The following is a 24,564-nucleotide window of genomic DNA, read 5'->3' on the forward strand; positions in this document are numbered from 1 at the left end:
GGGTTGTCCTAGATCAAGGAGAGGACCTCCTAGGAGCATTTTGTTTCTTGCTAGCCCCCTCTGAAGCACGCGTTCCAAACAGGATCTTACTGTCTGAAGCACCACTCAGGCATTCCAGACACGTTATGAGACTTCAGCCTCATTGGCATGCAAGCTGGAGTCCTATTAAGTTATTTCGCTAGCTCTACATACTGACTATGAACATAGTGATAATGTGGGGCCTAAGTGCTCAAAGTGCTAAAGCACTTCAGGCATTCTAAATAGCATTATTAGCCTCAATGGGGAAGCGCCTATGCAGTGTTGCTAATATCAGTAATGGTATTAAAGGGTGCCAACTGACACAGACACATTTTGGTAACTTTAACCTAACTTTCCAGGCAGGTTCAGGTTTGTTGCTCGTTTTACACCCCGCCCAATTTTACTCTCCATTGAAAATGGGTGGGTGTTGTTAGGTATGTTGCTAGAGAGACAAGCTTACAGTTGTTATCTCTGTGCCAGAATGAGAGTTCTAGATGCAGTTGTACGCTTATAGATTTATTAGAGGAAATTATATTCACAGAAAACACACATGATGGTGCAAAGGCTGTGGGAGACTTCACATTACAGTTGCTGAGCTCTGTAGCAGGGTGATCAGCCCCGAGTCTTCCAACTTCTTGTTACAATAGTCTCGCTTTTATTCCTCAGCTAAAAGGCCATTACGTCATACCTCTTCCATGATCTTTATCCTTGGTTTGCGCTAACATACATCAGTTCAGCATTCCAAAGACTCGCTGTCTAGGTAGTATCAGTGGGTGAAGGTTCCATGGCCTTTGCTCATCTGGCCTTAAGACAGTAATACAGGTAAGTGTAACCACATGGATGCTGAATCTACACAAAGAATAAGCAAATACCTTTACAATACCAGCCATGGAGGGGCCATGAGTGTCTAGGCGGTTTTTTTGGACATTTTCCAAAATCTTGTTGCCAGCAGATTCTGGAAAAGCTGCCTGTTTGTAACAAAATGGAGTCTTTAACATAAAATGGATATAAGGGCACAACTCTAAAAGGGGTACAGGAACAGAGAGATCTGGGGGTACGTGTACACTAATCGTTGAAAGTGGCAGGGCAGGTTGAGAAAGTGATTAAAAAAGCATCCTGGGTTTTATAAACAGAGGCATAGAGTACAAAAGTATGGAAGTCTTGATGAACCTTTATAAAACATTGGTTCAGCCACAACTGGAGTATTGTGTCCAGTTCTGGGCACCGCACTTTTGGAAAGATGTGAAGGCCTTAGAGTGGGTGCAGAAGAGATTTACTAGAATGATTCCAGAGATGAGGGACTTTAGTTACGTGGATAGACTGGAGAAGCTGGGGTTGTTCTCCTTGGAACAGAGACGGTTGCGAGGAGATTTGATAGAGGTATTCAAAATCATGAAGGTCTAGACAGAATAGATAGAGAGAGAAACTGTTCCCATTGGCGGAAGGGTCAAGAACCAGAAGATTTAAGGTGATTGGCAAAAAAAACAAAGGTGACATGAGGAAAAACTTTTTTATACAGCGAGCGGTTAGGATCTGGAATGGACTGCCAGAGGGGGCGATGGAGGCAGATTCAATCATGGCCTTCAAAAGGGAACTGGATAAGTACTTGAAAGGCAAAAATTTGCAGGGCTATGGGGATAGGGCAGGGGAGTAGGACTAGCTGGATTGCTCTTGCATAGAGCCAGCGCGGACTCAATGGGCCGAATGGCCTCCTTCCGTGCTTTAACTTTTCTATGATTCTATAATTCTTTAGTACAACCTTTCCTTCTAGTGTTCCTAACAGGCATAAAATGGGCGGCTGACCCGATCTCATCAGCTTCCTGCTGGGCGGGTTAGGTTAAAATTAACCCAAAGGTATTCCTTCCATTAACATCAGTCTTTAATATATATGCTTAACCTCAGAGAGGTAATGGCATCCAAGACCCACATTCTCATGTGCTGTCAGGTCTCCAGCTAAATCTAAAAGCTTGGTGCCAGATTGCTTCTCTTTTAGCATTGGGAACCACAGGTCACTGGGCTTGATTGGGAGCAGTGACAGGAAGAAAGATAAATAGAAGAGAGTGCCATGGAGGATGGAGATCTCTGTTTGAGTGCTGCTCCCCAGGACCACATTTATAACATAATAGTGCCATAAGGCCAATACATGGCTCAGGCATATAATTGAATGCTTCCTAACACATGAACTTACTTAAGGTAAGAGACAGGAAATGTGAGTTAACTGGGAGACAATCTTAACTCAAGAACAGTTCAAGAGGACAAATTGAATACAGTTGAAGTGCAATAGAAATATATATGTAGGATATTGCCTCCTGGAGCGTGCAGTAATATCCAGATGGATTGTGAAAATTGTTTGATTTGTACTGGGGCAACATCAGGTCTTTCCCTCAAGCACAACCTGAATAAACCAATTTCCAATCCTTGCAGCAGAAAACATGCAGTAAGAAGTGGCCAGTATTGTTCACCTCTAATGATTTGCTTATCATGGGCCTGATCCTTTGTAAGACAAGGCGAATATCAAACAGAACATTCACCTCTTTGATGTGGGGCTGATGCACAAACATGCTTTTGTGTGAGCATCAAATAGCTCATCTGTCTTCTATAGTGAAGTGTGGGCCTTAAATTCACTGCCTCAGTTTGGAAAGAAAATACAGTGAGATTCAATTTTGTGAAGGGGAAGATCCTGCCTGCCAAATCTCATTATGGGACCACTTTGAGTCCGTGCAATATAATCTGGGGTGTAATTTTTGACTTATCGCCAGAGCATAAAGAATGGTGTACACATGAAGAATGGCCACTTGGGCAAGTTAAGAGAAGGTGACTGGTGTCCATGGTACTGTATCCCACCAAGGAACCAATGACGTCAGGAAAAGGGAGAAACTGGACAAGCAAAAAAACAAGCCAGAAAATTCCCCAGTAGTGTGACAGATGAGAAATGGAGTGGAGTAGATGAAGTTATAGTTGGTAACACAGAAATCCATACTGATGTCCAATTTTCCTCCATGGTAGCTACCCTTTCCTTTATTGGTTTCTCTTAGACAGTAGCACTTAAAATAAACAGGCCACGTGCTACAGACAAGAGGCAGCTGCATTTGCATTAAATGTCAGGCACAACAAGGAAGGGAAGCATTCCTGCTGGGCAGCCACAAACTAAAGATAAACAGACCTGCCCACAGGAAATGATGACAAACTTTTACATCGCCTGTGTGACAGAGTAGCGACGACCTTGAGGTTAAACCTAACCCTGGGAGAGACTGTTTTATTGGTGTGAAAATGGTATAAGCCCTGCCATAATGGATTTTTGTTTTCAGTTACCTGGGAATCTGATGAGCAAAAACCAATTGCAATGCTTAAGAGTCTCCAAATCAAACTACTGAGAAACCTGCATTAGTAGAATTTTTGTTTGTCTGTTATGGAGTGCAGACTCTCTCTGTGAAGGAACTCACTGCACTTATCTAAGGCCAGAGAACTCAGGCACAGTTTGCAAGTGATAAATCTTATGGACTTCCAAGTGTGCATAAGGATACTGTTGGAGTTTAATCAGCTAAAATTGCACAGCTTACCGCCATATAATGGATACAGGGTGGTCAGCCATAAACCACAAGAACGTAGCTTAGGAGGACATTTAACTCATGTGCTCTCATAACATAGACAATGATTCCCACTTATTAGAATATCATTTTATGGCAAATTCCACATCGCGCCGGAAGTGTGCGCACGCATATTGGACGCCATTTTGGAGGCTTAGGTGTCCACGTAGCGCCTACAGAACAGGTGCTACGTGGCTCAATTTAGCCCACTCAGTCTCCTACTCCCATGAGACTGTCACAACCTTGTATTATTTTCAAAATATAGGCAGTACTGTAGATATTTTTTAAATGTTTAAATTCACATTTTTTATGTTTAACTTTGCAACAAAAGTGTGAATTTGTGACAGAATGCCCATCCGTGGGAGTAATTCTGACTAATGGATTTGAAAAGTAATTCCAAGTGTTGCCTGCAGGGGGATGCCAATCCATATGTCACAGTGCTGCTGAAAGGGATCGTGGTTAGGGATGGATTTAACCTTCTTTGTTACCTAGCTCATTAAGGATAAATCACAGATGGCTGGTATGTCAAGGCTGACAAGACCAGTGAGATGATTGATGAGACCCAAATCAGAAATGTTTGTATAATGGAAATTTATGAGTTTCATAAATAAACAGCTGCCAAAACACATAGACACTCAGCTTAGCTTAGACCCGATCCACGAATAGGTATCACAGAGGGTTTAGGACCCCGCCTTTAACCATACTGCAGCTCTGAGGCTGGTATCAGAGTCTTGGGTTGGGATTCTGTGGGTGTTCAATTGCACCCCATTCCTCCCCACTATCACTTCCAAAAGAGGTTTCTCCTTGAAATACACAGGCTGAGGACCTACAGCTGCCTGGTGTAACAAGAGAAGAGAGGTAAGAGGAGGCGTATCCCCCGTTACCCTTACCCCCCCCCCCTTCCATACCTCAGAAATGCACTTCCTCAGCTGGCCCAACTAAGATTGGGTAAGGCAGCACAGACTAGAGATGAAATCACTGGTTAGGACAGTTTTGGGTTTGGATGTGATACCCTACACGGTCAAATAGTCCATCACCACTCACTATTCAGGCATTACATGAAGAATGGCTGCATTGTTGAACCTTGTAGCAGCAAGGTTTACTGCCTGTAAAAGGGGAGAAAATGGTGGTTAAGGGAAGAAAATCGAAGGGGAAATTCGAGTGCTAATGGTCCCATTTAGAATTGGTTGGTATACCTGCTAAAATAAAAACAAAATGAAATTTTATGCTTCCCTCAGAATGTAGAGATATTACAATATAGGAGCCTAATTTAACTTTAGTTTCTCTGTTAAGGGAGTAACTAGTGAGATAGCAGCAAAATCCAAGTTTTACATAAATGCCTGTACTTTCCGATGCAACAATGGCATAACAACAACAACTTGCATTTATATAATGCCTTTAACAGAGTAAAATGTCGCAAGGCACTTCAGAGGAATGATTATCAAACAAAATTTGACACCGAGCCACATAAGAAGATATTAGGACAGGTGTCCAAAAGCTTAGCCACAGAGGTAGATTTTAAGGAGTGTCTTAAAAGGAGGAGAGAGAGGTAGAGAGGTGGAGAGGTTTAGGGAAGGAATTCCAGAGCTTAGGGCCTAGGCAGCTGAAGGCACGGCTGCCAATGGTGGAGCGATTAAAATCAGGGGTGTGCAAGAAGCAAGAATTGGAGGAGCCCGGAGATCTCGGAGGGTTGTAGGGCTGGAGGAGGTTACAGAGATAGGGAGGGGCGAGGCCATGGAGGGATTTGAAAACAAGGATGAGAATTTTAAATTTGAGGTGTTCCCGGATCTGGAACCAATGTAGGTCAGCGAGCACAGGGGTGATGGGTGAACGCCACTTGGTGCGAGTTAGGATACGGGCAGCAGAGTTTTGGATGAGCTCAAGTGTATGAAGGTTGGAAGATGGGAGGCCGGCCAGGACAGCTTTGGAATGGTCAAGTCTAGAGGTAACAAAGGCATGGATGAGAGTTTCGACAGCAGATGAGCTGAGGCAGTGGCGGAGACACACAACGTTGTGAAGGTGGAAGAAGGCGTTCTTGGTGATGGAGCAGATATATGGTCGGAAGCTCATCTCAAGGTCAAACAGGACATCAAGGTTGCGAACAGTCTGGTTCAGCCTCAGACAGTGGCCAGGGAGAGGGATGGAGTCGGTGGCTAGGGAACGGAGTTTCTGGCGGGGACTGAAGACTGAAGACAATGACTTCAGTCTTCCCAATATTTAGTTGCAGGAAATTTGCCAAGTTGCACCTATTTTTTCTGAAGAAATTCACGTGTAAGAGACTTACGCTGGTTGTACACCGGAGCTCGCTAGACGCAAACATTCTTGATCATTTGCGACGCTCCCGAGTTATGTCTGCTGAAACACCAATTAACTTATTGACATAGCTTTGTCCCCATGCAAAAGACTAGATAACACGAGTTTTCTGTATTCGTACCAATTCTGAATGGGCATAAATTTACGCCCAAAATTTTAGCAGCAGACCAAAAGTCATATTTCTGGTGTTTTATGGTGATTTTTAAAATTTATCCTCACTGAGACCTGCACTGTGTTTTCTATATCTTTGAATGCTTTTTTATGGCATCAGTATCTGTTACATTACAAAGAGAAAAGTTTCCACGATTGCATTTTCTTAAACATGCTGTGTTTAATGTGCATAAATGATGGTCTGATGGCTTCAAGCTTTAACTTTAATAACATCAGCAAGATAAAGAGGGACTTAAATGGCATACCCGCAATGCTGCCTTCTCTCTGTGCTTTCTCAGGGTCCTGATTGCTTACAATGATTTCCACTTGTTTTAGGCCCATTTTTAGTTCCGGCATATGCTAATGAGATTTTCAAGAAATTTCAGCGTAAATTTCTGCCAGCAAAATCAGCGTAAAAACGGACATAAATTCCCACGTATCTTTACATCACGCCGTCCAAGAAAATTCTTGGAAAGAAAAGTTGCAAATTCTGGAACAATTTAGGATTACCTGATACAGCTGGATACAATATCATTCACTGGAAAGAAAACAGAAAAAGCTGGAAATAGTCAGCAAGTACAATGCTGAGTATTTCCAGCATTTTCTGTTTTTATTTCACATTTCCAGCATCCGCAGTATTTTACTTTTCATTCATTGGAAAGATAATGGTTAACAAGTCCGAGTTGGTTTTTATCAGAATTTTAGTTATATTTTTATATTTGCATTTATGTGGAGAGAAAAAAAGGCAGGGCGGTAGAGTAAACGAGGTGGCATGTTGCTTCTGTGCATGCCACAGCCCCAGCGCAAACCAAGGAAGGAAGCAATACCAGCTTCTGGCATGGGATTAAACCAGGACAAGGCTTGGACTTAGTACTAAGCCCCCTTCCCATGGTTGATAATCATGCTAATATGCAGTCTAGGCTCACACATGAATACTGACCACTTGGGTGAGTTACTGGAAAGCACTCAGGGCCTGTGCAGCCATACCTTTGGGATGGGAGAAAACTGGCCAAAAACAAATTCAGCCTCTGAAGAAAATAATCAGAAACCCCACTAGAGGTCAGCCTTGCTTGAGGCTACACAAGCTGTAATAATTTTGTTGCCTGATCAGTGATAAGGATTAAGTGGATGATGTGGAGATGCCGGTGATGGACTGGGGTTGACAATTGTAAACAATTTTACAACACCAAGTTATAGTCCAGCAATTTTATTTTAAATTCACAAGCTTTCGGAGATTTTCTCCTTCCTCAGGCAAATGTTTTTTTCCTTCCTCAGGCAAAAACATTTGCCTGAGGAAGGAGAAAATCTCCGAAAGCTTGTGAATTTAAAATAAAATTGCTGGACTATAACTTGGTGTTGTAAAATTGTTTACAAGGATTAAGTGGAGGCACATGCGAACTGTCAGACCTTGTTAGAACATAGACATTTCATATCTCATCACTTCCGGTTTTCCATATATTTCTATATCATTACCTTTTATAGCTTGATTTGGTTTCTAGGAGAGTTCAAGCAGATTATATTTACTTTTTCGTCCTTTAATTGCATTTGATATGGAAAGCATACTGTGTGATGAATTAATTAAGTGCGTAACCCACCCTACATTAAAAAATAATTTTTATATTTTTCATCTTTACTGAGTGGGGCGTTTCCTAGATTGAGTCCCTCGTATTATTATCTTGGGACCAATCTCCTCTCACTTGTACATTCCCAGAAAATCTTAAATGTTACTGTGCTCTGACCACAGATGTTGAAAAAAATTATACAATAAAGATGCATGTTTGTCATCCTCTAGATTGTGAGTATTGGCAATGGTTTACAATATAATCAAGGCAAAGCTCTTTATTAACTGTGAATGGAGAGAGTGATCCCCATAAATATGTCTGATGAATAATTCAGAGTTCTGAAGAAGGGCCTTGAGCATTCTCTACGAAATCTGCTGACTGACCTGCTATGTGTTTGCAGCATTTTCTGTTTTTCTTCCAGCATTTGCAGTTTTTCATTTTGCTTTTTATTTTTGTAACCATAAATAATTATTTTCTTTTAACTTACTTGTTGTGTTGACTCAAAAAGTAGGGAGTCAACTAAATGCCGTTCATACATTCAGCTGCGTATGGCCTGGATCAAAACAGCCTCATGAAACTCAGCCAAAAACTCCCTTTTCCATTGCTTTTCATATCCAAAATGTCCAAGAATGCCATATCTGCTAACAGTAACAAAACATCAACTCCTCCATTCTCTTTTGCCACCACACATATATTATAAGCTATTTAGAACCATAGAACTTTATAGCACAGAAGGAAGCCATTCAACCCATCAAGTCTGTGCCAGCATAAACCAAGACTAACCCCATTGCCCTGTGCTCTCCCGTAGCCTCTTCCTTTGCTTCGAATATTTATCCAGTTTTTCTTTAAGAGAATCGATGGTATCTGCCTGAAACATTCTCTGTTGTAAAGCATTCCATGCTCCAACTCATTGCATAAAGACATTTATTCTAACCTCTTTCCTCGCACTAAGTGACAATTTTAAATTGATGACACCTCATCACTAAGTACCTAACCAGAGCAAATAGTCTTGCCCTATTCACTATCCAAATCTTTCATAATTTTAAAAATCTCTGTGGTAGAAACTGCTAAATTTGTGGGGCTCGTTTTTAGGCATTACAGGTTAGGCCTTTAAATTTGTAAGTTGGGGTCCTAACGCCTGTTAAACGATCTCTTTTCAAAGTTCAGTGAGTGGGCCAGGTGTCGGGCCTGCCGCACTTAGGAATTTTCAGTGGCCCCAGTGGCTGCCAATGAAAAGTTAATTGATAAAATTTTTCTTTTTTCAAAAAACCTTGTGGAGTCAGGAGAAGTAGGAGTGCTCCACAGGAGTCATGATCACCGCCTCCCCCACCCCGTAGCCCAATCCAATTGCCCCTCCCGGGACGTAACTGAGGGCCACTGCCAATAGGCAGGTGGCCCGATATTGATGTCTTCGCTCAGGCGACTTGCCTATGGAAGCACGACCAGCGTTGGCAGCTCACGCCAAGTATGTTGATGAGGCCTGAGGTTCAATTTCCATCGGTCGTCGGGCCTCTCCATTCGGGTGCGCAGTGGTCGTGCAGAGATGAGTCTGGATCCAAAAATGGACCTAGACTAATTTCTAGGCCTCTGTTTCTATATATCATAAGAACATAAGAACATAAGAAATTGGAGCAGGAGTAGGCCAATCGGCCCCTCGAGCCTGCTCCGCCATTCAATAAGATCATGGCTGATCTGATCCCAACCACAAATCTAAAGAACACAAGAAGTCGGAGCAGGACCCGGCCACATAGCCCCTGGGCCCTCTCCGCCACCCACAGGGCATTGACCGATCCGAACTCAGCTTCATGTCCAATTTCCTGCCCGCTCCCCATAACCCCTAATTCCCTTTACTTCTAGGAAACTGTCTATTTCTGTTTTAAATTTATCTAATGATGTAGCTTCCACAGCTTCCTGGGGCAGCAAATTCCACAGACCTACCACCCTCTGAGTGAAGAAGTTTCTCCTCATCTCCTCATCTCAGTTTTGAAAGAGCAGCCCCTTATTCTAAGATTATGCCCCCTAGTTCTAGTTTTACCTCTTAGCTTTGTCTCAGTTTCTAAAATCTCTCCTCATAACTATAGTTTCCCATCCCTGGAATCATCCTGGTGAATCTACACTGTAGATTCTGTATAGCTTTACTAACCTTTTATAACAGAGCACTCAAAACTGCACACAATTGTTGTCTTATTAAGTCCCCAAATCCTTCTGCTCTTTCATATCGTCCAGCTTTCCCCCATTCAAAATATAATTATTACTATTATTGTTGTTACCAAAATGTACCACCTCTCATTTATTGACATTGAATTCCATCTGCCTCTTTTTTTGTCCATTCCACCATCTTAGCAATATCCCTTTGCAGCTTCCTTTAGTCTTCAGAATTATTTACTATGCAACCTCCTATTTTAGTATTGTTTGCTAATTTGGACACCACTCCCTCTAGCCCTATATCCAAATCATTGATGTACACAGTGAGCAGAAACAGTCCCAGAACAGAACTCCATGGGACACTGCAGCCTACATACTCTGAGAAATTGCCCTTAATTCCTACTCTCTGATTCCTCCCTTCTAACCAGCTGTTAATCCAATTTGCTACCCTCCCCCTAATTCCATACCCTTTCATCTTTTCCAATAGCCACCTGCGTGTTACCTTGTCAAAGGATTTCAAAAAGTACATGTACACATCCACTGCATTTCCCCCTTTCACCTGTAACCTCCTCAAGGAACTCTATCAAGCATGATTTTCCTTTCTGAAATATGCTTCTAATTATTTTCTGCTCATCTAAACATTTCGTACTTTCATCATTAATTAACAATTACAAAATGTTCCCTACCACAGATATTAAACTAACTGGCATGTAATTACCTAAAATAAAAACAAAAAATGTTGGAAACACTCAGCAAGTCAAGCAACATCTGTGGAGAGAGAAACAGAGTTAATGGGCTCGATGTTAGCAGGGCTGCAGGTTCGCGGCGGGGGGGGGCTATTGGGCGCGTGGGTAACGCGCCCAGTGAAATTAGTCTGCCCCCCACACGATCGCAGCCCAATTGGATCTACTTACCTGCTCTTCCGGGTTCCCCGCTGCTGAACTGCGCGTCGGGCGGGCTGCGCATGCGCAGTAAGCTCTGTCAGCTGGAGGAGCTCTATTTAAAGGGGCAGTCCTCCACTGACAGATGCTGCAACAAATAGAAAAAATTACAGCATGGAGCAGCCCAGGGGAAAGGCTGCTCCCAGTTTAATGATGCCTCACTCCAGGTATCATTAGATGGGGTGAGGAGGAGGGGGAGGACAGAGATCTTCCCCCCCCGGCGGGCGGGAGGAAGTGGACTGCCTCTGCCACCAGGAAGGCCTGGCTCGAGGTGGCAGAGGAGGTCACCAGCACCACCAACATATCGCCCACCTGCACACAGTGCAGGAGGCGCTGTAATGACCTCAGTAGGTCAGCCAAAGTGAGTACACGTAGTCTTTCCCCTACACTCCATCTGCCACATCACCGCCCCCACCCCACATCTCCTTCTGCACTGCCAACACTACTCTGTCACATCACCCCTCACACCCACTCCAACCTCATCCTCATCTTACCTGCTCTTACTCACCTCGCCAGTACTCATCCCGCCACTACCACTCAACCCAATCCTCATACAATCTCATGGATCTATCTCATACTCACCCTCTCATGTATCTCTTTTACAGTCAGCCTCACTCAACCTGCCACTACCTGTGCTGCAGCCACAGGGCATGCATCACAAAGGTGCAGGAGGCAGCGTAAGGCAAACGTGTCGTGAGCATGAAGGGGATGCACAAGGGTGTTTGAGGGTTTGTCATGGTTTTACTTATGTTGAATTTCTGACCAACTCACATTACATATTATATTGGCACCACTACTGCCACGTCTTTGCGAATCTTGTCTGGTTTGTGCAATAATGCCCTTTCCTGAGGATCACTATGGAGACCCACAACTGATGCCACCCATTGTGTCACTGCAGAGTGGGTGTAGGTGTATTTGCAGGACTCTTTTGTGCAGACGACTGAGAGACGTCAGCGATGTCCCCAGTGGCACCCTGGAAGGATGCAGAGGAGAAGTTGTTGAGGGCAGTGGTGACTTTGAGAGCGACAGGTAAGAAGATGGTGCTCGGGCCAGCCGGGAGCAGCTCGGCATGAAGGAGGCTGCAGATGTCCACGACTACATGTCGAGTGACTCTGAGCCTCCGTGTGCACTGCTGGTCAGAGAGGTCCAGGAAGCTGAGCCTCAGTCTGTGGACCCTGTGGCGAGGGTAGTGCCCTCTGCGACGCATCTCTCTCTGCGGTTGCCCTCCCTCCTGCTGCACAGGTGGATGTGTCACAGCACTCTGTTGTGGAGCTCCATGTGCCAGAGGTGGACAGCGTGGCCGGCGAGGCTGGTGAGGCTGTTTGACCTCCGAGGAGGTCATGACTGCAGCTACAGCGGCCCCCATCCAGAAGATGTACTTCTGAGGGGGTCCACAAGGTAGGTAAGTGTGTCCTCACGCCGGGGTTGCGGTTCCAGGTCGGTGAATTTTCTTGTTAGGAGGAGGGTGGTGGAGGCCAACCTTTGTCCAATGTGACGGAGTGGCCACCTGTCGAATGCACCTTTGCAGCTGCCACAGGCTGCTGGCTGCAACACCTCCGTTTGAACTGGGAGTGTTTCCCCCAGTATAGGAAACAGTCTCAGTTCAGTGTAAAATCCCACCCCTCCTAATAAAACAGCTCAATCAGGTCTGTAAACGACCTGAACAAGCAACATAAATACTTTTAAGTGGCATCCCGCTGGCTTTAATTGCCTGCGGGATTCCCACCTGTGGGGACTGTGTGCACACGTCGGCGCGTCTGTGGGGAACCTGGAAGTGGGTGGGTTGGAGCCGGGCTCCGGACCCGCTCCGGGATTCCCCGATTTTCGGAGCCCCCCGCCAGGAACGCACCCGATAGCGGGTGCTAAAATGAAGCCCAATGTTTCAGGTCGATGTCGTTTCATCAGAACTGCAATTGTAATTTCCTAGGTTAGCTTTGTCTCCCTTGTAATCTATGCCCCTTTTTGTAAAACCCAAAATGCTACTGACCTTTTTATGGCTTTGTCTACCAGCACGCACACTTTCAGAGAATTATGTATTTGAACCCATAGATCTCTGTTCATCCACACCTTCAGCATCTTTCCAATGATTGTACGTTCCCTCTCCTTGTTTTCCTTTGTCCTGCAGAAAGTGAGATGATGAGAGTTAGTGAATGGTTACTGAAAGGAGAGTGCAGATGTGTGGGGCTTGGGCTGCTAGTGCATATGCTGAGAAGGAGAAGCAGCAAGGTGCAAGCAGGATGAGGAGGTGCTAAATGGGAAGCAAGTGTGTGGAGTGTGAAATGAGGAAACAGACCTGAGAGAAGTTGTTGATTCTGCAAAAGGCTACCAAGTGAGAGGAGAAATCTGCTAATGGTTGGTGTGACGGGGAGCAAGGAATAGGTGAGAGTGTGCTTGTAATGAGAATAAGAGATGGTGCAGTGTGGCTTTGTGCTGGGTAGTGAAGAAAGTGATGGAGGGAAGAGAAGCGTTGAGAGTGGTGGGGGACAGTTCTAGAGAGAGGAATAAATGAAGAGCAGTACTCACCCTAGCTACTCTAATGAGGTTATTGAAGCACTTCCTGCACTGTATCTAGGTCTTGAGGATGACATCCCTGAGCTGATGACCTCTGCAATCTCTTCCCATGCCTGGTTGACAGAGTGGCCGTCCTCCTGGCACTGCTAGGGAACAGGAGTTCACTCCTCATCCTCACCTCTTCCACAAGCACCTCCGGGGAGGCTTCAGAGAACCTTGGCATCTGCCTCCTACTCATTTCTGAGAAGATTCTTATTCCACCACCTTGCAAACGAAACAAGCCACAGGAGAATGCAACCTTCCTTTAAGAGGCTGGCCCCTGCTTTAAATAGGCCTCTGGCTGAACTGGCAGAAATTGTGCCCCAGAAGTTGGCGGGTTTCCAACACCATAAAGTCAGTGTTCCAAAGGGCATTTCTATTATGCTACAAATTGACTGATATCCCTTCAGCAGGCATTTGTTGATGTAGCAGTCGAGTCATCAGTCATGGTTTGGATCCATAACTACATAATTTTACAGCTCTCTCGGTGGGATTGGATCAGGTCAAACCTCCCGTGAAGAGATTATAACAATAAAATGGGGCAGAAATCGCTCCCGAAATAACAGAGTCAACAGCGCTCTCCGTTGTTAGTGGCGAAATGGAGGAGCAAGTTCCGGCGTTCGCACATGTGTAGTGAAACCCAGAAATCCGGAACTTGCTCCTAGTGGTTCGCTGGTGATATGACAGCTTTGAATTAAAGGGACATTGCACGCTGCAATCAGAGAAATCATTGAAAAAGTGCAAACTTGCTTATCTGCCCAGCTGGAAAGTAACTAACTACGCCACCAAACAAGTAAGCTTAAAAATACAGGTCTAAACTTTTTAACAGCGCGGTAAGTCTTAATGACTACCAACCAATTAAAACTTAACTTTTAAAAATGTGGAGTCTCATTACTCCTTATTTTAATAGGTTTTGGTCATTAAATTTCTTTTTTAAATTAAAAAATTTTTTTTTTTTCCTTTTCCCTTCTGACTCTTATTTAATTCAATTATTTCTTACCCTCTCTTTTGTCGGTGTCTTTAACTGTTTTTGCATTGATTTAAAATGTTGTACCTTTCATTTCCTGGTTTAACGCTGCAAGCCGGCAGAGGCAGTCAATGCTTCTCCCAGGGTCCTAGCTTTGCCTGAACTGACGCTGGGCTCTTCTCCGCTTCCTATTTGAGGAAGTGGCCGAAGAAAAGACCGCAGTAAGTTAGCGGGTTAGTATAAATCTATGGAGCGGTGAGGAGTGATGGTTCACCGCTCCGAGCAATTTCTACTCCCGATGAACTAGGATAAGAATCAAACAAATATGTAATGATGTGTTTTATCACAAGCAATTTTCATATGATGTGGAATAAACCCATTCTTGTTGCAATAAGTTTAATACTGTGGGCATATAGTTCTACATGTGTATAGTTGTTTGCATCCCTTACCCAAGTAACTGCAGCTATACCGTAAAAATCTCATTTGTTTGCAGTTGCTATTTCTAGGTCATAGCGAATCCAGTATAAGAAACATGGTCAACTGATCAATGCAGCAATAACCTGACTAATGCAGGCCCAGTAATCTAGCTGCTGAGCCCAGAAATTAACCTCAGAGACACTGGTAACCTCTGACCCACTTCCAAAATGTGCTTGGAATTTGCTCATTCAGGCATTCGACAAGGTCAGGCAACTAAGTCAGGGCCAAGATATACATCTCCTTTCAACTTCCAACAGGATGATCAGTTAGCCTCTAGCCACTCCTGTACGCAGTTTGGTCTGCTTTTGAGTTGATGCCTCTTTCCAACCCCCCTCTTCTCCTAGTTATTTCCAACAAATTTTTTCCCCTATCCTTTTTTTCCTGAAGGCGTTCATGCCCTGCTGGTTTCACAGGTGGCAATTGTTTCCTGGTACCTCACCCAAGTGATTATTATTCATGGTTATTCCTGCATCATCACCTAATATCCATATATGTACACTTCCAGCAAGGCTCACTGGATAAAAATCAGAAATGGGAACACTGGCTGATTTTTTATTTCCTTCCCTAACTTAGGGTACCGAAATCAACTATAGGCTCCGTACAGCTGGTCAGCTGAGATCAGACAGGGTTGAACCTGGAGTCTTCCTGGCCTGAATATCCCAACTACTCCTGGATAAACTCGTCGAGTCTGTTTGCTAAGCTGTTCCCATTGGGAATTTAATGATTTTTTAAAAAACGTGTAATGGATTGCAAGACCATGTAAAGAAATGGAACTGCGCTTATTTTTTAAAGGGGGTGTGAGACTTCAAATTAGGCTACATTTTTAAAGTTAAATAAGCAAATGTCACTACAAAAAAATGAAACCCGACAGGTCTGTTTGGTGGTGTGTTACACAGAATGCACCAATTGCTTCAATTAAAATAGTCTGTGGAGCAAAGTTTGCTATAGAGCAAAGTCTGAAGTGAAAAATTCAGCACAATAAACACACAGCATTGTGTGTTTATATATAACTGGAAAATGATGTGCTACCTGTGCAGATTGTGTTTGTACCAAGGTGAATATTTTCTCTAGTTAATGGCACATTAATGGTCAGAATGTAGTCTGTAAATTCATCGATTTTAAAATTAAAATGTTATCATCAAAACCCAGATTGCAGCTGGGAGTTATTAAAAAAATTCAGATAAAAGTAGCTTGCAGATTTAACTGCTTAAAGTTATCAACATCAGCATAAAATTCTTGAAAGGGCCTTTATCCTTATTACTAAACTTTTCTTGTTTCTTTGGGAAATACCAGAATGTGATGATATAACTCAAGTCAAAATATGTCATTGTGTTACAAAAATGGAAATGATACATGGTTGTTCTGACTACTATCCTTCTTCATAATAAAGATAGAATCATAGAATCATAAAAAGGTCACAGCATGGAAGGAAGCCATTTGGCCCATCAAGTCCACGCCGGCTCTATGTAAGAGCAATCCAGCTAGTCCCACTCCCCTGCCCAATCCCCGTAGCCCTGCAAATTTTTGCCTTTCATGGACTTATGCCATTCCCTTTTGAAGGCCATGATTGAATCTGCCTCCCTCGGGCAGTGCATTCCAGATCCTAACCACTCGCTGTGTAAAAAACCTTTTCCTCATGTCCACTGCGCAGCTTTCCAGCGCGAAACCCGGAAGCAAAGGTAAGTACCTTCAATCAAGCTGCGATTGCGTGCGGAGCATCCCAATTTCACTGGGCACGTTACCCACGGGCCCAGTCGACCCCCCGCTGCGAACCCACCGCCCTCCTAATATCGAGCCCAAAGTGTCTGCAAAGAGATATTGACAGGTTAAGCGAATGGGCAAAAATTTGGCAGATGGAATATAATGTGGGAAAATGTGAAGTTATCCACTTTGGGAGGAAAAATAAAAAAGCAAAATATTATTTGAATGGAGAAATACTACAAAATGCTGTGGTAGAGGGATCTGGGTGTCCTCATACATGAAACACAAAGGGCTCGATATTAGCAGGGCGGCGGGTTTGTGGCGGGGGGTCTATTGGGCGTGTGGGTAACGCGCCCGGTGAAATCAGTCTGCCCCGCACGCGATTGCAGGCTAATTGGAGCCACTTACCTGGTCTTCCGCGTTCCCCACTGCTGAGCTGCGCATCGGGCGGACTGCGCATGCGCAGTAAGGTCTGTCAGCTGGAGGAGCTCTATTTAAAGGGGCAGTCGTCCACTGACTGATGCTGCAAGAAATAGGAAAAATTACAGCATGGAGCAGCCCAGGGGGAAGGCTGCTCCCAGGTTTAATGATGCCTCACTCCAGCTCTTATTGGATGGGGTGAGGAGGAGGGGGAGGACAGAGATCTTCCCCCCGGCGGGCGGGAGGAAGCGGCCTGCCTCTGCCACCAAGAAGGCCTGGCTCAAGGTGGCAGAGGAGGTCACCTGCATCACCAACATATCGCCCACCTGCATACAGTGCAGGAGGCGCTGCAATGACCTAAGTAGGTCAGCCAAAGTGAGTACACTTACTCATTCCCCTACACTCCATCTGCCACATCACCGCCCTCACCCCACACCTCCTTCTGCACTGCCAACACTACTCTGTCACATCACCCCTCACACCCACTCAAACCTCATCCTCATCTTACCTGCACTTACTCACCTCGCCAGTACTCATCCCGCCACTACCACTCAACCCAATCCTCATACAATCTCATGGATCTATCTCATACTCACCCTGTCATGCATCTCTTTCACGGTCAGCCTCACTCAACCTGCCACTACCTGTGCTGTAGCCACAGGGCATGCATCACATATGTGCAGTAGGCAGCGTAAGGCAAACGTGTCGTGACCATGAAGGGGATGCACAAGGGTGTTTGAGGGTTTGTCATGGTTTTACTTATATTTAATTTCTGAGCAACTCACATTACATATTATATTGGCACCACTACTGCCACGTCTTTGTGAATCTTGTCTGGTTTGTGCAATAATGCCCTTTCCTGAGGATCACAATGAAGACCCACACCTGATGCCACCCATTGTGTCACTGCAGAGTGGGTGTAGGTGTATTTGCAGGGCTCTTTTGTGCAGACGACTGAGACGTCGGCGATGTCCCCGGTGGCACCCTAGAAGGATGCGGAGGAGAAGTTGTTGAGGGCAGTGATGACTTTGACAGCGACAGGTAAGAATATGGTGCTCAGGCCAGCCGGGAGCAGCTCGGCATGAAGGAGGCTGCAGATGTCCACGACTACATGTCGAGTGACTCTAAGCCTCCATGTGCACTGCTGGTCAGAGAGGTCCAGGAAGCTGAGCCTCGGTCTGTGGACCCTGTGGCGAGGGTAGTGCCCTCTGCGACATATCTCTCTCTGCCTTTGCCCTCCCTCCTTCTGTGCAGGTGGATGTGTCACAGCACTCTGTTGTGGAGCTCCACGTGTCAGAGGTGGCCGGCGAGGCTGGTGATGCTATTCGCCCTCCGAGGAGGTCATGACTGCAGCTACGGCGGCCCCCATCCGGAAGATGTACATCTGAGGGGGTCCGCAATGTAGGTACATGTCTCTGGACCCCGGGGTAAGTGTGCAAGTTGGTGATTTTTTGTGTTAGGAGGAGGGTGGTGGAGGCCAAACTTTGTCCAAAGTGACAGAGTGGCCTCCTGCAATGAGTGAGGGTCTCCCCCCCCCACCTGTCAAAAGGACATTTGCAGCTGCCACAGGCTGATGGCTGCAACACGTCCATTTCAACTGGGAGTGTTTCCCCCAGTATGGGAAACAATCCCAGTTGTTTGTAAAATCCCACCCCTCCTGAAATATCTCCTTAATCAGGTCTGTTAACGACCTGAAATACCAGAATAAATACTTTTAAGTGGCACCCCGCCGGCTTTAATTGCTGGCGGGAGTCCCACATGCGGGGGCTGTGCGCGCATGTCAGCGCGTCTGTTGGGAACCCGGAAGTGGGCGGGTTGGAGCCGGGCTCCCGACCCGCTCCGGGAATCCCCGATTTTTGGAGCCCCCCCGCCAGGAACGCACCCGATAGCGGGTGCTAATATCGAGCCCAAAAAGTCAACATACAGGTGCAGCAGTTAATCCGGAAGGCAAACAGAATATTGGCCTTTATTTCTAGGGGGAAGGAGTATAAAAGCAGGGAAGTCATGCTACAACTGTACAGGGTGCTGGTGAGACCACACCTGGAGTACTGCGGACAGTTCTAGTGTCCTTATTTAAGGAAGGCATTGGAGGCAGTTCAGAGAAGGTTCACTAGGTTGATTCCGAGTATGGAAAGGTTGACTTATGGGGAGAGATTGAACAGGTTGGGTCTATACTCATTGGAGTTTCGAAGAATGAGAGGAGATCTTATTGAAACATACAAGATTCTGAGGGGGCTCGATAGGGTAGATGCTGAAAGGATGTTACCCCTCATGGGGGAATCTAAAACTAGGGGGCATAGTCTCAGAATAAGGGGTCGCCCGTTTAAGACGGAAATGAGGAGGAATTTCTTCTCCCAGAGGGTCGTGAATCTTTGGAATTCTTTACCCCAAAAAGCTGTGGAGGCTGAGTCATTGAATACATTCAAGGCTGAGTTAGACAAATTTTTGATCAGCAATGGATTCAAAGGATATAGGGAAAAGGCAGAAAAGTGGAGTTGAGGTAAAAATCAGATCAGCCATGATCTCATTGAATGGCGGAACAGGCTCGAGGGGCCTAATGGCCTACTTCTGCTCCTATCTCTTATGGTCTTATAAAAGCATTGGGATTCATTGCAGAAAAGCATCACAAGGCGCTTTATCACATCACATTAGAATTATCTTGTGGATATGTTGCCATGTGGAGACAGTAACTAATATTACTGACATGGCAGAAATGACTACACAAGATGGTGCTGTGTCTCAGGATGGCAATACACTTATTCACTCACTGTAAATCAATATCCCTTATGTTATCTCCTACATATCTTGAACACCCATATTGCTATAAAACTGCATCTCCTCCATAATCATAAACTATAATTCTATAAATATGAACAGTACGTATATTTTTCTCTCCAATTTTCTCCCTTACCTAAGGCAACACTTCCTACTAGGTATAATTCCACAGTGAACACTGGACGGTCAGTCACTTGTTCTAAGCGGCCATTCTTTTGCTGGTAAACTATGGGGACAGTCACCAGCCTGCCCCGTCCTTTTCTGACGTCTACATTGGTGCAGCTCAAGAAGAGATTGCTGGGTAACAAACAGGAGCGGGGATCCTTGTTGACTTTTCTCTTTCCTAACCAATTGTAGTTTTCCTGATGCTGAAATGGCTTCGATTGGCTAGCTCAGGCATGAGTAAAGATCAAAACTGGGACCTTCTTAGTCTGCATGGCTCAGTGCCATACCACATGGTGCATTCACACCCTGAGACATCGATAACTATTACATGTCTGTGGTTCAATCTGAACGTACAGTTTGTACGTAACCACACACGTGACGCTGGACAGTAAGTGATTAAAACCACAATGACTAATAAGGCCAAACACAATAAAGTTTAGTGTAGACAATTCCACTTACTAAATGTTACTCTTCAGCAAATACAAATTGAAATCTCAAAACCATATCCTATCTACCCCTACGAATTCCCTTTTGTTAGCTTAGTAATTGGTATTGGTTTTGGCCCAGATCACATACTTACTGAGTTGGGAGTGTCAGGATCACTCTCTCTTTTAAAAATGAAACTTTAACAAATAATTATTCATTTCAAAAATTATATTTAATTTTAACATGTTTTTCATTACTTCTGTAGATATAAACTGATGACATTTATCCTTTGGTCAGCTGGGTGTGTGAAAGCACAGAATCCCATTGCCATGGTAAAGAGTCTCCAAACCAAACTACTGAAAACGCCACACATGTAGAGTTTCCATTTACCTTATATGGAATGCACGCCCTCCTTTTAGGTACACACCCACTTACCCCAGCCCAGATAGATTAGGTGCAGGTTGGACTGACGTCATCAGCAGGTAAACTGGTTTGTAAAAATGACTGTGCATGGCAGCAAAAATGTCCCATTTTACTGCACTTCTAGAGTCAGTTGCATACCACAGTTTTCTCATGTCAGACTTCTAAATGTCACATAATGCTGCTGGTGTTTCTGGCCTCAATTTGACTCTAACAGGAATACCTCTTGGACATCACCTCATATATAGTGGGTAAGTTGTTAGAGGGTATTCTGAGGGACAGGATCTACAGGCATTTGGAGAGGAAGGGACTGATTAGGAACAGTCAGCATGGTTTTGTGAGAGGAAAATCATGTCTCACGAATTTGATTGAGTTTTTTGAAGGGGTAACCAAGAAGATAGATGAGGGCTGTGCAGTAGATGTGGTCTACATGGACTTCAGCAAAGCCTTTGACAAGGTACCGCATGGTAGGTTGTTACATAAGGTTAAATCTCACGGGATCCAAGGTGAGGAAGCCAATTGGATACAAAATTGGCTTGACGACAGAAGACAGAGGGTGGTTGTAGAGGGTTGTTTTTCAAACTGGAGGCCTGTGACCAGCGGTGTGCCTCAGGGATCGGTGCTGGGTCCGCTGTTATTTGCTATTTATATTAATGATTTGGATGAGAATTTAGGAGGCATGGTTAGTAAGTTTGCAGATGACACCAAGATTGGTGGCATTGTGGACAGTGAAGAAGGTTATCTAGGATTGCAACGGGATCTTGATAAATTGGGCCAGTGGGCCGATGAATGGCAGATGGAGTTTAATTTAGATAAATGTGAGGTGATGTATTTTGGTAGATCGAATCGGGTCAGGACCTACTCCGTTAATGGTAGGGCGTTGGGGAGAGTTATAGAACAAAGAGATCTAGGAGTACAGGTTCATAGCTCCTTGAAAGTGGAGTCACAGGTGGATAGGGTGGTGAAGAAGGCATTCGGCATGCTTGGTTTCATTGGTCAGAACATTGAATACAGGAGTTGGGATGTCTTGTTGAAGTTGTACAAGACATTAGTAAGGCCACACTTGGAATACTGTGTACAGTTCTGGTCACCCTATTATAGAAAGGATATTATTAAACTAGAAAGAGTGCAGAAAAGATTTACTAGGATGCTACCGGGACTTGATGGTTTGACTTATAGGGAGAGGTTAGATAGACTGGGACTTTTTCCCTGGAGAGTAGGAGGTTAAGGAGTGATCTTATAGAAGTCTATAAAATAATGAGGGGCATAGATAAGGTAGATAGTCAAAATCTTTTCCCAAAGGAAGGGGCGTCTATAACGAGGGGACATAGATTTAAGGTGAGAGGGGAGAGATACAAAAGGGTCCAGAGGGGCAATTTTTTCACTCAAAGGGTGGTGAGTGTCTCGAACAAGCTGCCAGAGGCAGTAGTAGAGGCGGGTACAATTTTGTCTTTTAAAAAGCATTTGGACAGTTACATGGGGAAGATGGGTATAGAGGGATATGGGCCAAGTGCAGGCAATTGGGACTAGCTTAGTGGTATAAACTGGGCGACATGGACATGTTGGGCCGAAGGGCCTGTTTCCATGTTGTAACTTCTATGATTCTATGATTCTATATCAGATGTCCCTTAAGCCAATCGCAGTATAACTGCAGCTGACACCATATCCACTTTTGCTATACTTTTTCCCTCAAACTTATGCTGCCATTTCTTTTCCCCAGACTGTCCTGTCAGCTCTTTTTCAACCAACGGAAAGTGTACTGGGGTCAATAAAATATTCTATTCAACCGCTGAGTGAGTGCATGTGCGCGAGCACACACATACCTCTGGCACATCCCTACTAGTGGTCAGTATAGCTAGGTGCTCCTTGCACATAGTGCTTTCCAACTGATTCTGGCGGCCAAATGAACATGAACACAGTAAATCAGGATTTATGATTGTATCTCCCTAACGCTAGCTCATCACCTTCCTTTTGGGTTCTGTTACAACTCCCAGACCGCTTCTATTCAATGATGTAGTCAGCTCTTACTGTTTAGGGACATCGGAAAGTACAAGATCAGAAAAGGTTCTGCAGTCCATCTGCCCAGTCCCAAAAAATGAATACCCTCAATTGTCGACTCCCAAAAATGAAACAAAAATATTCAAAACAAATTAACAGAAAAAATAGAAATAAAACATGTTTAAATTTATATAATGGTTCAGCTTTTAAGACACCGTTATAGTCCCAGGGCACCAATTTACTTATGTGTACACTCAGTGATCAAACAGCTTAATGTTGCTGCAAGAAAACTTACCATCATCAATTCAGCAATGTAACCAATGTCAACCTTTAATATCCTGAGATTTGATTGACTGTAATGAAACCAGAGTGATCAATTTTTCAGTCAATTAGGACAAATATATTGATCTGAATCCCCAGACAGGAATAGAGATCGAGTCCATGGAGATATAAGAAAAAAGGAAAATACCAATTTGTTTTTAAAATAAAATTTTTAAAAAAGCAAAGCAAAAGAAATGTTGAAGTAAATAGCATAAGCAAGAACAAATATAAAATAAAAGTTAAATAGCAAAAATAGAAAGAAGATTAGGGAAAATGGAGAGAATGGAGAAAAAGAGAAAGAGGAAAGGCAAACACTTTAAAACTTTTCAAAGATTTTTAAGAATTTATTTTAGTAATATCACAAATATTACTGATACCTTAGTAGCTTTATTAGTGTAATATTAGGGAATTTTTCAGCATCAGTGTGGAATATTCTGAATTTTAAAAAAAATCTAGCATGCCCAGGGAGTGTAGAATCCTTGGATTGCTGGTAGCCTGAGGAGCTAAATTGCACATGTCTACATTCTGTACAATGCACTGGGTGATTTTTGTTTGTTTATCAAGCTGCAGCAATTAAAAATATTGCATTTGCACTAAATTACTATGTCAGCTATTTTAATGGAGGCATTAACCCATTTAAAATAAATAGGCTAATATCTTCATTAAAATAGCACTCAGAGCAATTTGATATGAATGTGTTAAACTTTCTTATGATAGTATCTCTCAGAGTTATTTTCAGGTTTACATTTTGGAAGTTTTATAAAACAATTTAACATTTAATCATAATTTAATGATCTGTTGAAAAAGTATGATAAACTTAGCAGTTTATGCTTCTATTGAACTACACTTTCCAAAAATGTATAATCAAGGGGTATGGGGATCCAGCGGAAAAGTGGAGTTGAGGTTGAAGATCAGCCATGACCTTATTGAATGGCGGACCAGGCTCGAGGGGCCGTATGGCCTTCTCCTACTCCTATTTCCTATGTTCTTTCTTATGTTCTTATCACTGCCACAAGCAAAAGTCATTTCCTACATTCCCATGAGCACAGAATGAAAGGGCATTTCTTTTCAAAGTAACATGCCTCATGCAAGACTTTTTTTATATTCGTTCATGGGATGTGGGCGTCGCTGGCGAGGCCGGCATTTATTGCCCATCCCTAATTGCCCTTGAGAAGGTGGTGGTGAGCCGCCTTCTTGAACTGCTGCAGTCCGTGTGGTGACGGTTCTCCCACAGTGCTAGTAGATATGTAGATAAACTCCCAACAAACAGTCATGGCTGAGGTGATAAACTTGACCTAAGAGAGCTAAATAAAAATCTGGTTGGCAATGAGATTGATGATTATGAGTGGAGGTAGAGACTGAGATAATAAAATACTCCAGAGGTTATTATGGTTTCTGTGCTGCTGTAATGGAGATAAGCAGCACTATCTGAGAAGGACTACAGGCCAAGGTTGAATAGTGGAGATGTCAGAACAGATGAATACTCTGGAGTTTATCTTCATTACCATCAATTCCATCGCCCTCCCTGGCCACTGTCTCAGGCTGAACCAGACTGTTCACAGCCTGAGCATCTTCTTCGACTCTGAGCTGAGTGACCGACCCCATATCCTCTCCGTCACAAAGATCGG

At 44.0% G+C, this 24,564-nt stretch overlaps 1 long non-coding RNA gene across 1 annotated transcript; it reads right to left on the reverse strand.

The window, feature by feature from the left end:
* Positions 1–524: 524 nt before the first annotated feature.
* Positions 525–13,844, reverse strand: LOC137332744 (uncharacterized). Its single transcript, XR_010965737.1, has 4 exons — positions 13,240–13,844; positions 12,704–12,835; positions 8,118–8,268; positions 525–867 (listed from the first exon to the last, which is right to left on the reverse strand). It is a non-coding gene; the product is annotated as an uncharacterized lncRNA (long non-coding RNA).
* Between the last annotated feature and the right edge of the window lie 10,720 nt (positions 13,845–24,564).

The sequence above is a fragment of the Heptranchias perlo genome, chromosome 15, assembly GCF_035084215.1.
Source record: "Heptranchias perlo isolate sHepPer1 chromosome 15, sHepPer1.hap1, whole genome shotgun sequence".
NCBI lineage: Eukaryota > Metazoa > Chordata > Chondrichthyes > Hexanchiformes > Hexanchidae > Heptranchias > Heptranchias perlo.